The 14,960-nt window shown below is 34.1% G+C and overlaps 1 protein-coding gene and 1 long non-coding RNA gene across 2 annotated transcripts in view; one reads left to right on the top strand and one right to left on the bottom strand.

Annotated features, from left to right (window-relative positions):
* The window catches only part of LOC138691224 (uncharacterized), a 463,286-nt gene extending 456,270 nt beyond the window's left edge, over positions 1–7,016 (bottom strand). Inside the window, exon 1 of the long non-coding RNA XR_011329771.1 lies at positions 6,935–7,016. This is a non-coding gene — a long non-coding RNA (uncharacterized lncRNA). The remainder of the gene's footprint in view (positions 1–6,934) is intronic.
* Positions 1–14,960, top strand: part of LOC138691223 (neurotrimin-like) — a 1,545,609-nt gene that overhangs the window by 422,205 nt on the left and 1,108,444 nt on the right. The gene's annotated exons all lie outside the window — the stretch shown is intronic.

Raw genomic sequence — 14,960 nt, 5'->3', positions numbered from 1 at the left:
ATCAAGTTTAAAAGGTACGTTCAATTAAGATGCATGAAGATTTTGTGTCTACACGGTGCGCCGTTTTGAACGTCGTCTTCACTGCGTAAATATATTAATTAATATTAATTATCAATCTTGCATTCATTGCTTTGAAGTTGAAAGAAAAGTTTAACCGTGTAGCTGCATCTTAATGTATTCATGATCATCAATTCTCGGGGAAACAGTTGGCGACAACGACTTAACAAAATAACGACCATGCGATAAATTGATTGCGATAAATCTAGCTGCAAAAATTATCGCAAAGTCTGACTGTGATTGGTTGGAATTCAAAATTTCATTACACTTCATTGGTCGAAAACGGGATGACGTCATATAAACGAAATAGTCAACATAATTGATCTTGTGAGAAGTTTCAGACCAATATGACAATAACTGTTGTGCAAGGAGCTTTTCATTCAGTAAACTGCTTAAAATTTTTAATTCGAGAAACCCGCATAAAAAACAAAGAAAATATTCGTCTCAACTCACGCACCGCATGTATGGCCATAGGCCTGTATGATTATATGGTAAAATCATTTAAAACAGTCTCAAATATAATTACGATTATAAAAACAAAAAAAAAGGCGGATTTTCTTTATTTTTCAGCATTACTTCTTGTCTGAAATCAATTTCTCTCTTCTCCAAAATAATGTCTTTATCTGTGTTGCGTTGTGTTTCGTACTGACGATTGGCTTTTTTTTTTTACAAATAATTTAGTATATATTTATTACTTAATAAACACTGTACTTCACCGCCATGTTCACTATATAAAAATTGAACCTTCTACTTATCATTAAAATCTGTATTGTAATCTCGCTTGCGATCTGTCATGGTCTGCAAAGCTCGCGCTCTGAAGTACTAGTAGGTATCGCATCCCTGCTGTATATAGTAGACTGTGCTATTAGATTTCTTCTAAAACCCAAGCAAGAAAAAAATACAGAGTGTAAGAACGGAGATTACCTAGATTACCGTGATCTATATTTACTTGTCACGTAACTCTAGAATCAGTGATTCGGTTTCGATGTCGCCCCTTGCCCTTCCGTCAAATATGGCTGACCAGAAAGTTTTGAGTTCCGCATCATCGTAGCACCCGGCCCTTCCTGTTCACTCAGAGAGAATATAATTAACTCTCTTGTTGACGTGTCAGTTTTGTAATTTAATTTACTGTCGTTTTAGTACTTCTCTTTTGGGAGTAATTAACAACCTTTTTGCTATCGCCAGTGTTGAAATCGAGTCTTCTTCCCGTTAACCCGGGGGAGAACAATCTCCAGGGCACTGGCCTGACCTCTACAGTGGCAGCCGGTAAACACTCGCTACGTGTTGTTATTGATGGGGACCCCAACCCTTGAGATCGCCGGCGAGAACCAATCATTGCTCTGTTGTTTACACAGTAGAGCTCGTCATCCATCCCAGCTGAGGCCCTCGTCACAGCTACCTCCTCCTCTTTCTCCTCCTCCCGTTTGATCCTTGGGTCACTCTCTCTCGCCTAGATGCATAATTAACGCAATCATTAATGAATGAATCAATCAGTTGGAAGTCTAATTACTATTTTCCGAAGCAGTGACGTGTACCATGGAGTAGGAGTCGACTGAGGAACTTGCATTGTGCTATGGTTGAGATTTGTGTGTTGGTGGCAGCTATGTGTTCTGTGGTTAATATGAATTGCAGTAATATTTTCGTCATGTTTTAATTCAAAAGCATTCGTCTTTCCTGTACAGTTATTCATAAAAAGCCTGATTAGCCGGATCTGTCCCTTTTGCTAAAAGTAATTCGTCTAAGCCAGTGATGTCAAAGCAAGCACATTTTTCTGACCTTGACGTCGTGCGCGGGCATTAAGCGCTAGGTATGGAATGAGGAAGGATTATGGATATGAATAAGCAGCCGTTTGAACTAAGAAAACAGTGGTGTACAAACTTCAAACGGAACGTGAAATTTTATGTCGTAATTTTTGTATGGGTTTTTCCTGTTTGATAATTTCTGTAAAACAAAAGTAGCCTACTAGCACCAATTTCTTAATATTGCACTTGTGTTTTAAACGTTAATAACATAATAAAGAGTTAAGAAGGAATATTCACATAAATTCCACAGTAGTACAACTATACTGTACTAAGTCAATGAAACACATCATTCATAAAGAAAGTGATATCCCAAAGAAACAGACTGAGTATGACATGATAAGTTGGAATTGATATTGATGGTATCTTTAGCCTTATAAAAGTAATCAATAAACTAATCAAAACAATATTATACTACAAAGCAAAGTTACCGAGGTACTGGTATGTGTATTAACTGTAACTAATATTGCATAACAAAACTCTTATCGCATTATGCTTTTAAGGTGATATTTGTGCTCAACTTCCTGTCATCAGACTATTAAATTATTTTCTCGAAATCTACTCAAACTATAGAGCTGACGTTTTTGCAACACATGGGCCCATATGTTTTGCCTATGATGTAATAGTAGTTGCTTTGTTAATTTATTTCCTTACAAACATTTTCCATGCAAATATTTTCAAAATTTTTAATACGCTATCTTCAGAATGATAATAAATAAAAGTCAATATTGTCATATTGAATCGATGATCACTGTAAGAATTTTGACCATATCATTTCTCAATATACTATCGTCAGTAATATGTATTTACGATATATTCGATTTAGGAAAACATTGTTTCAGTACCTGTAGGGATTCAAAATAAACATACCGATATCTGAAAATTTCACTTTTCTGTAAAAATAAGTTGAGAAAATATTCCTACTGAATACAAAAGCGAGCTTGTGAAAAATGAGTATTAAAATTAAAACTTACATTCTTATAATGCACTTATACTTCTCAGACAAATAAAAAAATTCCATAATGATATTACGTGGCCGAAAAGGAAATAGTGTTTATTTATTAACGACATTACTGTTATAACCGGACGGGAATAGAATAAACAGGCATATGAATCTTGAATAGAATGAAGATATTTTTATCCATTCACCCAAGCGTTCCTAACTATAAGGGACGCACTGAAGCTATAATTAGCTATAATTTTTTGCCGCCGTAGGTGTTACTCTTAATTCACAAGGGAAGGCAATCTATATAGAACCGCATTACGATTATGTTTAATGGAGGAATGGTGGAATTTAAGTGGGGAAAATGGAAATATCCCGCGAAAATCCACCAGCAATTCAACTTGAATTCACCAGGACTAGAACCCGGATTACCAGCGTGGTAGAACCAAAATTTAACTAAATTTGTAACAATTGAGTTGAGGTCAATAGTCAGGTGTAACGAGTCCAGCAGACTAGGCGATCACTATAGTTACACCTATCAGCCATGATGATGCAACCTATACGTATTTCCGAAGCGTTGGAAATGTGAAGTTCCAGAACACAGTGGAATACCCAAAATAAATAAATGCTTTGTTTATTGAATTATTATATTCATTTCATTATTACCATTTACTCCAGATCCTTAAGTTCTTGTGAAAATACCGTCTGATCATCCGCATATGTGCAGAACTGAGTGTGAATGATGCTTAAAGGCATTGTCATTCATGAACAATTTTTCCTTCAGATTTATACATCCAAATAGATATTGATTAAACTTGGTCAAAAAAACATCGTTTGTCCACCGCTCATTTCGTGGTCAGATGTGCTAACAGGTACTACCCAGAAAAGACGAAGTATATGGTTATGTCCCGTGACCAGAATATTGTACGAAATGGAAATATAAAAATTGGAGATTTATACTTCGAAGAGGTGGAAAAATTCTTGGAGCAACAGTAACAAATATAAATGACACTCAGGAGGAAATTAAATGCAAAATAAATATGGTAAATGCGTGTTATTATTCGGCTGAGAAGCTTTTGTCATCTAGTCTGCTGTCAAAAAATCTGAATGTTAGAATTTATAGAACAGTTATATTATTGGTTGTTGTGTATGGTTGAGAAACTTGGATTCTCACTGTAAGAGAGGAACAGAGATTAAACGTCTTCGAGAATACGGTTCTTAGAAAAATATTTGGAACTAAGAGGGACGAAGTTACAGGAGAATGGAGAAAGTTACACAACGCAGAACTGCAAGCATTGTATTTTTCACCTGACATAATTAGGAACATTAAATCCAGACGTATAAGATGAGCAGGGCATGTAGCACGTATGGGCGAATCCAGAAATGCATATAGAGTGGTATTTGGGAAGCCAGAGGGAAAAAGACCTTTGGGTAAGCCGAGACGTAGATGGGGAGATAATATTAAAATAGATTTGAGGGAGGTTGGATATGATGATAGAGACTGAATTAATCTTGCTCAGGATAGGGACCAATGACGGGCTTATGTGAGGGCGGCAATGAACCTGCGGGTTCCTTAAAAGCTATAGATAAGTAGGTATTATTATTATTATTATTATTATTATTATTATTATTATTAATTACGAACATTCGAAATTTCTTCTTGCTGCCTTTAATAAAATATTATAATTTGTTTCCATGTCTAATATCTTTAAATTTCTCCCCAAAGTGTCGAAGAATAATTGTTTTGGGTGAAAGTGCAACGTCGGTTATATTTGCTTTTTAATTAATTCTAATGTTAATGTTCTCTTTCATGTTTTAGTAAAAGAATTTTGCTAATGCTAGGCTGTTCAATAGTTCAAATATTTTCGTTTGAAGTTGATGATGACGATGACAGTGACTATGACAAGTACGATGATGACGACGATGACACGACGACGATGACGATGGTGATGATTAAAGAGCGCAGATGGGGTGCGTATTCAGAGAATAGCGTACAAGTTTACTATAGGGAGTACTTTAATGACATCTTGAGTTTGAGTAGAGTTGTATACCTCATAGGAATCCTTAATTTACGCTAGTAGTGACGTGGTTTTGGAGTATTTATTCACTGTTTTTCCGTAGTTCTTTACTTACTCCAGTCCTTCTACACTTTCTAGCATATTTCTTAACTTCCTCTCTTAGTAATTCACATTCATCCACATGTCTTCACTTCTTTATTCGTGCTTCTGCATTATGTACAGCATTTCTTTACTTCCTAAATAATTCTAGTAATCCTTCTATAGTTATTTACTTCGTTTTGTAACATTTATTTACCATTATGCCAAAACATCGGTAATTATTAAAGTAAAGTTGAATTTTAAGGAAGTGGGTGGAAGCTATTCCTCTTAGAACAAGCACTGAGTGCGATTTTTTCAAAAATAAGAATTATTTTAAGCTATTATTTAAACCAATTTATGAAGTGCTAAAAATAATCTTCATTAACATTCAAAAGTTCTTAGTAATAATGCCACACTATCCACGTATCCGTTCATTCAAATTATCTTTCGTGTTACGTGCTGTAGATATGACTATTAATTTACTTATCCCACACAAAAAATGAGATGAAAGGACTTATATCATTTAAGCGAACAGATTGTGACGCAGGCGGACAAGGTCACAGTTGGAGTTTTTTTGGAGGGCTGTATTATTTTCAGATAAGCTGTAACTTCTAAATACCTCGCTTAAAAATGTTTCGAACAAAAAGGGGCCGGTTTGTTGAGGACAACCAGGATACCTAAAAATATTTCAAGCGTTCCATTCAAAATATCGGAGCTGCTCCCCGTGCCCCATGAGTGGATCCCAATGGAATGACATCCATGACGCAATCTGAAAGGTTTCTCTGTTGAGATTTCGAAAAATCATCATGTAATTTTTATTGATCCATTTAAGAGAAACTAACTTGTAACACTTTACGTTGACCATTGTTATATATTTAAAATTATGTTAATGTATACATTTCTGTCTGTGTTTCCGTACATTTCTATGTATTCGGTATAATTACTAGACAATGGATGCGGGATGACTTAAGGAAAAGTGAAGTTGTTTCGTATCGGAGTATACGGCACGTGCCGCGTCGTCCGTCTTTTGTGTACCTGGCGAGTACACCAGCGTACATAACGAAGGAACCCGGTCCACATTGCAACGCAATGTGTGCAGTTGTGTTAACCTGCTCAAGTATTTAGTACGAGTTGAATAGCGTACTGCTGATCCATTCATAATGTCGAAGTCAAAACGTTAAATTCGCTTAGAGATACGAAATGCAATTAAGAAGTATGAGAGTGACATTTTATGTGTTAACGAACACAATATCGTGTGTAATGTATGTAAAATTGAAATAAAAACCAGAACAACTCAGGCTATAGAGAAACATTTCAACAGTACATGGCACAGGAAATGCGTTGAAATGAAATCTGAGGAATCATCATCATCATCATCATCATTTAGTTGTGCGGGTCTAAACGACATGTGCAACATGGTGATCAGTGCAAATATTTCTCTAATGAAATTGAGTGATCCCCATTTTATAGTTTTTCTTCAGAAATTCCTCTGGATACAAAAACTGTTTAAGCGGTAGGCGAAGACGATTCAGCTTCGACAACTTACGAGAATATATAGTCGTTTACTGCAACGCTGGTAATTGCATCAATGATGACGAGGACTGAACCTTGCAAGGTATGTGCTACAGTACGTTATTTTTCTTTTCCTTCTGACTGTACGCAGATACATAGCATGTTGACGTCGTCTGTTTACGTTTAAAACCTGTTGAGCCAATGCAATGGTCTGAATGGAAAAAAAAATGTAAGATATAGTAAATGTGCACCTATAATCAACGATGTCATCCCGCATCCACTGTCTAATAATTACACATGCTTACATATCATTATGTGTATTTATAATATTCGCTAAATTTTTAACAATATTATACATTAATATACGAAACTCTAAATATTTTCAATTACCATTCTGCGTTATTAGTTATAAGTCCTATTACATACAAATTTAGTATTATTTAGTAATTAGGACACTGCTGAAAGAATGTAATGTAGGCCTATAATACTTTATGTAAGTTTAGTCATTCGTAAATGCAGAATATTACCTTGTTTACATAATAACACGAGCTATTGTACCGCGTTGCATGTAGCCCAGAGCCGACTTGAGGTCACATCCTAGGACTTGTGGCGCGAACTGCCGAGTCCCACTAGGTCAGCTAGATAAAAGCCGATCGCTTGTACCGCGCTCGCAATTAAAGTAGATAGCACAATGCAGGCGCTCTCTTTACCCATCTTCACGCTCTCTTCCATCTTTCTTTTTGTTTTCTTAATGTACGAAATACGAGTATCTGAGGATGAAATGCGATGTTGCTAGAAGTTTAATTTGAAATATGACGAAATGCGTGTTTATCGAGTCCATGATAACTTGAAACTACCTTATGCAGATCATTTTTTAGTCCACACCTGTGGAGTAACGGTTAGCTCGTCTGGCCGCGAAATCAGGTGGCCCGGGTTCGATTCCCCGTCGGGGCAAGTTACCTGGTTGAGGTTTTTCCGGGGTTTCCTCTCAACCTAATATGAGTAAATGCTGGGTAACTTTCGGTGTTGGACCCCGGACTCATTTCACCGACATTATCACCTTCATCTCATTCAGACGCTAAATAACCTAAGATTTTGATAAAGCTTCGTAAAATAACCTACAAAAAAAAACACTTTATGTTCAGGCCTTTTTTCATTTCTCAGTGTACAAATTAAAATCTAGAAGTACTGCAATGCTGAAAAAATCACAAGCAGTACACACATTGTCTATAAGTCCACAAGCGGATATTGCGAGTTAATTTGCCCAAAGGAAATTAAATTCTCTCGTGATAAGACTGTTTTTATTTCGCAAGTAGAATAAAATATAAATATTTAACATGGAGATTATGACAAACTATCGTTACATAAGATACTTGATTAATTTACATTGTAAACGTATTTTCGTCGGTTTCGTAAAAAAAAAAATAGAATTGAAAAGATTTATTTACACAAGACCAGAACCAAATAGTGTTAACTATTATAACTACACATGAAGGACAAAACCAGTACAATATTGATATCATTAGTTATTATTATAAGCAGAATTAACTTTTAAAAAGATGAAAATGAAATTAAATAGGCCTATATAAATTATGGAAGTAACGTTCAGCTCAATGAATTTTTGGGGTGTACAGTACGATTATTTAGTCCTGACAGTCGCCGGAAATGTGCGCCCGGGTCTGGCGAGTCCATTAAGTTACGCCAAGGGGTGTTCAGGTTAGTCTGTCGCCTGCAGTCACAGCGATCGGATGTCATGCATGCGGTATAGCGTTCTGTTTCCAGTACAGTTAAGCTGTACTGCATACCTTTACCGACCGCTCGCTCTTATCTCTACTCCGGAACTCTCCCCACTACTCCTATTACTTCCCCTCTTTTGCGTCGCTGAGCTGTCAGGACTAAATAATCGGTCTCTACTATGCACTGAAGAAATTAATTATTATTTCTGAGTTTGTTAGTAATTAGTAATTAGACTATAATTTTCGTCATTATTTAGGAGGAGTTTTTTATAAATCAGTGCGAATATTAGCCTACACAGATGGGATACTGATATAAGATAACTTTTCAATCATTCAGTGTTCTGCCCAAAATTATAGAATACAAATATAATATAGGTTGATTAATTCATACACATAGGCTATAAATTTATTTAATCAAATTGAAGATATTAACACGTTTCTAATTTTCTTGTTATATGTTAGTGGGTTACATGTTTGAAGTTCTGGGTTTAATTTAGCTAAAGCATTGTCAACCGAGAGCCAAAATTAATGCTATGCTTTAGACCAGCAGATATGAGACATTTAGGTTCTACTAATGTTGAATTAATATTTCGTCTTGTGTCATAATTATGTGTCTGTAATATAAACTTATTACGATTTTTATGATAAAATTTTAACAGCGTATACTTATAAATTTGTTCAATATTAAATACATTGAATTCAGAATAAATTAATTTAGTTGGATAATCGAAACGTTTCTTCAAACAAATTCTAATTATTCGTTTTTGTAGTAAATTTAACGGACTAAGATTAATTTTTGTACTTCCACCCCAAACAATTATACCATATTGAATGATAGACTGAATAATGGCCAAATAAACATTTCTAGAACTCTGATGGGTAAGTAATGGGTAATGGATAATGGGATATTCTACATATTAGGATTTGTAGCTAGTCTCCTCCTCTGAATTAAATCCTAAATAAATTTTAGTTTATTTCTTCCATTAAAAATGCAAATTTTACTTAAAGTTCGTTTTGATTGGATAAATCTCTTCTGTCTAAAGTTATATAATATAACTGGTAATGTTATTAACAATGAATTACTTAACTAATTTTTTGGTTGAATTTGAAATCGTTACAGATAACGCAAACTTAAAAAATAGCTGGCCAGTGTTTCCTTTCATTTAATTGTATAGACCATATTATCCCATTTCTTAAGCTACTGCTTTCAGGATATTCCGATTATTTTTCGAGTTTTAATAATATGATAATCAGAGACCGGAAGTTTAAGCATTGTGAAACATTAAAATAGCCAGGCAAAAAGGCATCATAAATAGCTAAAATAGCAGACAAAAAGGCATTATAAATAGCTAAAGTACTCAATAAAAGGCAATTACAAAAACCTTGCACTAGACCTACAACCTTGCACTTTCCACAAAGGGATTTCGGCAGCAAGAAAAGCTTTACATACAGTAAGTCTAATGCAAATTGAGATTTTCGAATCGTTGTTACAAATGATTGTTGGAAGCAAGGAAATCTTCTTCCCAGTAGCCTTGGAAAGTGCATTTTTGTGTTCGGTTGTACTGATATGTTGCGATATGAAATATTTAGCTAAGCTACAACAACGTCGCAATGAAAACTGAAACAAAAATAACCGTTAAAAATAACGTTAGACCCGCACTCATTGTTGCCTTGTCAAATAAACACAAGCGATAATTAAAAGGCTTACTGTTATACATTTTTGCTCGGTAGCACTCATTGTAGCAAAGAGAATATGAACTGACTGAAAAACAATAATATACATTCGGTGAAGTCACTTTCATTGTAGCGGTTATAGAAATAAATTAAAATATACCTGTAGGCAATTTTAATAATAAATTAATAGGTAATAGTTAAATAATCAAATAAAGGCAAAAAAGCATTTGTTTTGTAAATTAGGCAAAAAAACGCAGAAAAGGGCAACATAAAACTGTGACGTTTCAATCACAAAGGTATAAACCTTACAGATTTCCTTTCAAAATGAAGATAGATTTAAAAAGGCATTCTGCCAAAGTTCCGGTCTCTGATGATAATATATTTTACAAATAAATACTTTATATTTTTATTTTGTAATGTGTTCCTTCACACGTTCACAACAATATCCAAGTGATCTTCATCGTATCTTAGTATCAAGTGCGTTCCTTCCGCATTTCATATTCTTCTGACAGAATCAGACCATTGTTATTTTTTATACATGTTCCTTTTTAATCTATATTTATTTTTATTTCTTATAACCAGGGAAAGGATTTATATGTAAATACATATTTACTTATAAAGCAAATATAATTTATATTTTGCATTATCTTCATGTTTCACAATGTGTAGGGTTGAAAAATCCTACTTTTATTTTCCATATTTTTCCATATTTTAGAGTTTAGTACATATTTTCGTTAATTTCCATATATTTTCCATATTTCATATAAAACAGTCCATATTATATTAGGTTTAACAATAAAACAAAACAAAATTCCATTAACTTTTAAAAATACATTTCAACAATAGAGATTTAAACACATGTTCAGTAATCCCTTTAACATCAGAGTTATTTGAAAATTAGCAGTCCTATCAACAATGGGAAAGTAAGTTACAAAACTGTATTAATTTAATTTAAAATTTTTAACAGACTTCAGTTGTGCAGCTCAACAGTTAAATGCCAGTCAGAGTACACATAGGTTCAGTTTTGTAAATCATACTATAAAGACGGTAAATATGCCAAAAGTACGTCATTCAGTCAATTTAAAATCAAAACTAACAAGTTACATTTCAGAATTTAAAGAAGATGGTTTATCAACTGACAATAAAATATTATTTTGTAATTTGTGTCAGTGTGCAGTATCATCTACACAAAAGTTCCTGGTGCAACAACACATTACAACTAGTAAACATCAGGCCAACAAACAACTAAATTCCAAGCAGAGACAATTGTTTTTAACACAACCAACAACATCGAATGTAAGATCTGAGTTTAACATCGACCTGTGCCGTTCTCTCATCTCTGCTGATATTCCTCTCTACAAACTAAAGAATAAGGTCTTCAGGGAATTCCTTGAAAAATATACTCAACATACAATCCCGGATGAGTCAACACTTAGGAAGACGTATGCTCCATCCATCTACGATGAGACAATACAGAAGATAAGAGATGAAATTAAAGATAGTTCAATTTGGGTTTCCATTGATGAGACTCCCGACAAAGAAGGTAGACTTGTTGGTAATGTAGTTATCGGTTTGTTAAGTGAACAATATTCTGAACGAATTCTTTTACATTGTGATGTTCTAGAAAAGTGCAATAACAAAACTATAGTTAAACTGTTCAACGAAGCTATGGGTATCCTGTGGCCAAAGGGTATTATGTACGATAATGTGTTATTCTTTATTAGCGATGCTGCCCCTTATATGGTCAAAGCTGGACAAGCATTATCTGTTGTATATCCTAAATTGACTCATTTTACTTGTGTGGCGCATGCATTTCATCGTGTGGCAGAAGTGGTCAGAGACAATTTCCCTAAAGTAGATTTGTTGATTTCATCAGTGAAAAAAGTATTTCTCAAAGCTCCCAGTAGAGTTAACGTGTTGAAAGAAATGTACCCTGAAATTCCATTGCCACCAAAGCCAATTTTAACTAGATGGGGTACATGGCTAGAAGCAGTTGAATATTATGCCGAACATATAGACTCTATTAACAATGTTCTCCTTGCATTGGACTCTGAAGATGCAGACTCAATTGATACTGCGAAAACAGTTACCTGTGACATAAGTGTGAAGAATGACTTAGCTCACATTCAGCATACATTTTCATGCATCATAAAAACGCTCAAAAGTCTCCAAAATAGGCACCTTTCACTATCTGAAAGTTTTGAAATTATAAATAGTACTGTGGAACAACTGAATCGTGGTAGAGGTAAAGTTGCAGATGCAGTAAGAGCTAAGGTGGACACTGTACTTTCAAAAAACCCTGGATATGAAGAACTACAAAAGGTTGTTGCTGTGATGAGTGGTGAATCAACAGTGAAGATTAACTTGGACTTATCCCCAGCAGACATTGTGAAATTGAATTATGTACCAGTTACTTCTTGTGACGTCGAACGCTCTTTTAGTCAGTATAAATCTATCCTCAGAGACAATAGAAGAAGATTCACTTTTCAGCACTTGAAAGAAATGTTTGTAACCTATTGTTATGGTAACAGACAATAAAAATTGTGTTTTGTTGAAACTACATTGGAAGATAAGGTACGTCCATTATATTTTTTGTTTAGTTTGATTAAAATGTACCAATATTTAACGTACATAGTCATTTTTTTATAATTTTAAGTCCATATTTAATTCCATATTTTGGTAAAAATCCATATTTAATTCCATATTTTGGTAAAAATAACTACATATATATTTACATATTTCATATATTTTTAGTCCATATAAATCCGTTCCCTGCTTATAACATACATTTTTGGTTTAGGTGATTTCTTGTTGTTGATGGAAGAAAAGTCTTGCTTTCATAACGATTAAAAAAAAATCTAAATTGCTTTAATATTTCAATTTTAATTTTATTACAATTTGTATTTGTACGCATGTTCACTGAATTGCCACGATTATTGTATTTCCTAAATCGTATTACAGTGAAACTTCCCAATAGCGGACATCGCCGGGGAAAGATTAAATGTCCGTCATTGAGAAGTGTCCGCTATTTAGAAAATCGTTAGTATGTATGCAGTACATTAAAATTTCTCATACATTTCAGCATTATATTTTACAGTAGCCTACAGTACAGTAGACAGTGAGCTTGTTTACAGTATTCATCCAGAGAGAAATCGTACCAGTAAATGTATTGTAAATGAAATAAACATCAGTCACTGTACCACGTCACCTCACACAAAGAAATCTAGAATTTCATTCTCAGTGTATGATTTTAAAATAGCATTTTTGTTTTTCAAAATTTCACTAACCTGAGTTTTTCCCACATTAAACTTTGTGGCCAGCTCACTCACGAACACTTAATTTTTCCTTCTCACAATGCTTTACAATATCCACTTCCTCTTTTAGTGACAAACGTTTACGTTTTTGTGACATTTTTAATGTACTGCTTAGCTTCAATATAGTACAAGAACGTTCAAATGCAAGATAATGATAATTGCAAAGAATTCCGTTAGAATTCCGTTTAATTAATACAACCGTCTTTTTCTTTTTTTTTTTTCTTCAACGCTGTCCGTTATTTTGAAGTTTTAATTGTTGTTGGGAGATACATTTCAGTGTCCGCGTTCGTTATTGAGAATGTCCGCTATTTAGAAGAATTTTATCGTAAAAGCCAATGTTATTTTGCAGGGGAATTTTAAATTTTCCGCTATTGAGAGGAGTCCGCTATTGGGAAGTGTCCGTTAAGGGAAGTTTCACTGTATTTTAGTTTATGATATTGCTTGATATTGCAGCATGAACACTTCTTCTTGTTTCTATTTCAATGAAAACTACCTTACTTTAATCTTTTAATTTTAATTTAATTATAAACACCTGGTTCAGATACTATCCAGAATTTACAATTCAGATATTTCATGTTATGACTGTGCAAAAAAGTACATAACCTATTTGGTTATAATGTCACGCCATTGTTCTGCACAAGAACGGTCTGTGTTGAATACATGACAGAACGTGGGCTATAAATATAAAACACTCCAGATTTTGGAAGCCATATAAAACCGAAACCGTATGCATGGCCAATGTTGCATGCTTTCACATTCAGTTTTAACATGTGCCTAGCACCAGGAGAGAGTGTTTGCATGTGATATATTCCTAGAGAAAGTGACTTCTACTAAAAGTGGAAGAGTGTTTATGGCTGAAAAAAACTTCACTATTTCTAACCTACAGCAGTATTTCCATTCCATATTTCTTTCGCGTGTGAGTTGGTATTACGTAAAATTTAAATAAATTATATTAAGTGTACGAAAGATATTCTCTCTTTACTTTCAATTATTTAGTCACATAGATTAAGATACCGAGAAAAGACGATTATTCACCCTCACACGTGTATGCAGGTGTACTTCGAACTCTTACATCCAAAATTGATAACAAATTACACGTGAGTTTGCTCTTAATTCTAATTCTGTTGAAATTCATTTAACTAGAAATGACCAGAAAATGCTTCAGAGTTAATCTATTCTTGCATATATTGAGTGCTAAAATGTGAGGCTTTCTCTAAACTGTCCTAATTTTGGACAGTCTCTGCAACAAAACTTTTCTTCGTGTAAAATTATGTTCAAAATCTTCAATTTTATAGCATACTATATTATGTTTTCCAAATTATCCTGAATCCTGAACACCACGGATTTATTAATAGTAACTACTTCACTGTGGGCTAAAGAAAGGAAATGCACTACAATATTTACTTTTTAACTTTGCTCTAGAGTATGCCATTAGGAAAGTCCAGGATAACAAACAGGGTTTGGAATTGAACGGGTTACATTAGCTGCTTGTCTATGCTGATGACGTGAATGTGTTAGGAGAAAATCCACAAACGATTAGGGAAAATACGGGAATTTTACTTGAAGCTAGTAAAGAGATAGGTTTGGAAGTAAATCCCGAAAAGACAAAGTATATGATTATGTCTCGTGACCAGAATAGTGTATGAAATGGAAATATAAAAACTGGAGATTTATCCTTCGAAGAGGTGGAGAAATTCAAATATTTTGGACAGTAACAAATATAAATGATACTCGGTAGGAAATTAAACACAGAATAAATATGGGGAATGCCTGTTATTCGGTTGAGAAGCTTTTATCATCCAGTCTGCTGTCAAAAAATGTGAAAGTTA

This window comes from Periplaneta americana, chromosome 16 (genome assembly GCF_040183065.1).
Source record: "Periplaneta americana isolate PAMFEO1 chromosome 16, P.americana_PAMFEO1_priV1, whole genome shotgun sequence".
NCBI classification, from domain to species: Eukaryota; Metazoa; Arthropoda; class Insecta; order Blattodea; family Blattidae; genus Periplaneta; species Periplaneta americana.
Note: the sequence above shows the minus strand (reverse complement) of the source record. Positions and strands in the feature narration are given on the sequence as shown.